The following is a 4,181-nucleotide window of genomic DNA, read 5'->3' as shown; positions in this document are numbered from 1 at the left end:
TTTGGGATTCGGGCCTGGTTCTATACTGAAGTATTTTTGTTATTACTCCTGATATTTATAATCCAAGAGAGGCATTCCCAAAAGGACACTTGGATCTTCCAGAAGTGTCAGGAAACCCTGCTGCTAATGTTGAAGTCAGGGTTACTGGGAAAGTCCTGAGCTCAGTACAAAATGGCAGACTATCTTTGTCAGCTGGGCTTCCTCTTTTCTGGCGGTCGACTACCTGAGTAATGTCATGTAGTCCTGCACCTGAAATTCCTGGAGTGCCTCCCCAATCCTAATGAGACATAATAGTAGCCTTAGCCTTCAGCCAATCTTTGCCCACCCTGGATATTCTCACCCCCTTTCCCAAAACCATATAACCTTTAGTCCAACCCAAATAAAATGTATGTGTATAAGCCCACCCTGAATAAAGGTATATGCAGAAGCTAAGATTATCTCAGAGAACTAGTTCACTGACGATTGTTGGAGAAGGTTGTGGCTTAAAAGAGCTGTAACATGAAGATTGTTAGAGAAAAAGACTGGGATCCTGTTTGTTCCAGACTCCACTTCATCCTTCCAGCCTCGTGTGCAGTGAGCAGTGTCTGGACACCCCGAAAGGGAGAAAGCTGGGGATCCAGAATCACACAGGCGTGTTGGTCAGGCTGCATGGTCCTAAGTAGGAAGGAATGCAGTCTTGAACAAAACTAGTTACAAAACATGGCTACAAAACTCAGATGTAAGCTCTGGGAGATGTCTCAGTAGGTAGACACTGAATTTCAATGTGCAACACCCACACAAAAAGAAACTGGGTATGATAGTCATACCTATAATACCAGCACTGGGAGGTAGGGGATGTGAATATGGATGTAGATCCCTGGGGCTCACTAGGCAGACATTCTAAGCTGAGACAGTAAGCTCAATTTCAAAAAAATAAGGCAGAGAAACCATTAAGGAAGAAATTGTTAACTTTTTGGCTTCCAGATACTTGCACACTTGTGTGCAACACACACACACACACACACACACACACACACACACACACACACACACCCCAAATTCATGACTGCAGGAACATATACATGCAAATTTAGCTGTGCTTAGAGACACTACTGGTTCTTCACCAGGATCAGGCCTCACCATTTCCAGAAGTTCTTGAATTTTTCTCTCCCATGATTCAACCCTAGCAAACAGCCAGCGGTTTCTTTTGTTTGAAAGTCTTAGGTAGCCTAGGCTAACCTTAAACTTGCTACAGAAGCAGGTGCTGATCTTGGACTCCTGGTCTTCTTACCTGTACCTTCTAAGTGCTAGGATTTTAGGTAGGAGTTCCTTGACCAACTAAAACCAGGCTCAAATGTGAATTCATGAATGATCTTCCTATAAAAACTGAATTACCTAAGAACAGAGTACCATATTCACAGCATTAAACTAACTGCCACTTCAAAAGCACAGACAGCACAGGATAAAACCATGTCTGGTAATGGAGTTTCAGGTCTCACAGAGACAAGGAGAAGAATCCCTTGATGGTCGAGATAAAGCAGTCATGAGCTGCTCAAGTATATGCCAGGAATAAAACTCAGGGTCTCTGAGGAACAGCAAGCACTTTTAAAGTCAGGGCTGGGCCATCTCTCTAGCCCCAGAGCAAAGATTTAAAAGAAAAAGAAAAATTTCACTGGAGGCCAAAATATTAGGCTCTATGAAGAGAAATTCAACTGAAATAATGGTTAAGTATTTTTCATTTAGAAGTTAAAAGCCTCAGAAAAGAAAGAAAACATCTGGGCCTGGGGCAGAGAAGTTCAGAATGTAAAGGTGAGAGTAAATTAAATTGGCTGTTAAGCATAAGAGTAAATTATGCATCCCAAGGTTGACTGATGTTTTTAGTGAGTTCGCTGGCTTGTTGCATCAGCTACTCCACCCTCAGGAAATGGGTTACTACTGTCATCCTCCTCACAGAGACTGCAAAACTTTCAGGGACACCATCTGGTCTCTTCCTCCTTCTTCCATCAGGTAGAATGAATAACTCTAGCAAAAGGATGGGGGATAAAAATAGGTTGTTTATATATTGTGTACACATTTGTGTGTGTGTGTGTGTGTGTGTGTGTGTGCGCGCGCGCGCGCGTAACAATAACAATCTGGGAAGTTGCTATCACTATGAAAGCAAAGGAGGTGGAAGGAAGGGCTACAGAAGGGCCGGAGGGAGGGGTGGGGGAAATGATGCAATTTTCGTAATATTTAAAATGTTCAAAAAATAAAATACTTCACATAAAACAGAAAAATCTGAAAAGATTTCACCTCTGGAGACAGCTTTTCCTAGTATGCTGTCACTACTTAATACTGCCAGCATCAGCTCAGAGACCCTTGGGCCTGTAGGCCTGGGTCTCAGCTTGACTCATAAACAGTCTGAAATGCTTTGGGTTGTCTGAATCACTGCCCATGAGGCCAGGAAAGACTCTTTAAGGAACTTCATAATTTGGCTGTATTTTAACAAGAGCCATCCATTTTCTTAGTGAAGACCTCTCTTGATTTACTCAAAGACCCTACAACTGCCTTTGGAGGGAGTTCTAGAACCAAATATAGGGTTAGTATCAAATTTTACCATGGTCCTAAGCACACCCTATATGACACAGCCAAGGAGCACTACAGATCTGTACCTCCTTCTGTGTACCTCCATCAGTGAAGTCTTCAACTTGCCTTTGGTGATTGCCCTGAAGATCATTAAGTGAAAGAACTATTCTTGGCTAAGCTGAACCATGAAGCTACTTGTTATTTGGATTTTATTAAATCTTGGAGTTTGATGACTTAAGCCACGTCCTAGGGGACTTTAGAAAGACATTTTGACTTCAAAGTGATGTGCAATTATCAAGTAAGACAATGACTGGGAATAGAAGGTGTGATGATCAATTTAAGTGTCAAGAGGACAATACTGGAAAACAGACAACCATCAATTATTTAGCTCTGAACTTGCAAGGAACTATTGACTAGACTGAGGTGGGAAGACCCGGTCTAGAAGCACGTAGTACTGTTCTCCGGGCCTAGGTTCTAGACTGTACACAAACAGAACGTGAACTGAGCAAAAGCACGTATTGCTCTTTGCTAACTGTGGATACATGGTACCAACTGCTGCTGTGACACCATGATAGCCTCTACCTTTGAAACATAAACCAGAGAACATCTTCTCGCCATTGAATTATGTTTTTTTCAGGGTATTTTATCACAGGAGAAAAAGAAACAAAGACACAGGGAGAGTGCTAAGTAGTGTCATGAAATATTTACATATCATTTTCAAGAAGACATCTGGCTCACTTCCTCTGCACATTCATAGGTTCTTAAAGGTTTTCTATCACACATGTCTGAGGCCTGTCCATTCTAGTCTCATAACTGAGCCTCTCCTTAGGCCCATCACTTCAATGTTATCAACTTAATAAGCTCCGGAGAAACTGAGTAAGGCTCCTATTTTGGGTTCTACTAACATCAATTTTTGCTGTGTTATTTTTCAACAAGATTAAAATCCATCTTTCACTTAGCTATGATGGGGGGTTACTTTAAAATAATATTGGTAGAAATTTTTCAAGTAGTGCTTAATCCAAGATGCTTACTGTGATAGTGCTGTCAAACCATTTAGAATCAGCAGAAGTTGAGTCTCTAAGCAACTCTGTGTGAGTTTCTCTTCATTATGACTTATACCTACACACAGGAGTGTCTCCTAGATGACGTGGAGCAGTGGAAATGAGCAGCAGCAACATTTATGGATCCTCTGTGTGTTCTAACCTACATACACAGACAGACAGACAGACAGGAATGTATAGGTGCAAACTTTTACAAAGCAATGAAATTCAGTGGATATTGGAAAGCTTTCTTACAACTTTTCATGGTAAAATATTATTAAATAATGAGATGCTTTTTAATGTTTTTAATCCAAACATTTATCACTTAGCCTAGCTTCCATTTTGTACGTTTTTGTTACTTTGCTACTTTTAGTCTTTCAGTATGTCTCTCAACTCACTCCATTATACTGAGCACTGCAGTGTATATAGCAGCACCATCAGAGGACCCCTGGTTGGTCACCCTGATACTTCACTAACATGCAGTGGCTCCCAGTTCCCAGTGTCTGCGCTCTTCATGGCACACACACACTCTCCAGCTAACCACACACGAAGAGGGCCAGACCCTGCACCTGGATGGTACTGATGACAAGGCAGACA

Source organism: Apodemus sylvaticus, chromosome 13 (genome assembly GCF_947179515.1).
Source record: "Apodemus sylvaticus chromosome 13, mApoSyl1.1, whole genome shotgun sequence".
Lineage (NCBI taxonomy): Eukaryota > Metazoa > Chordata > Mammalia > Rodentia > Muridae > Apodemus > Apodemus sylvaticus.
Note: the sequence above shows the minus strand (reverse complement) of the source record.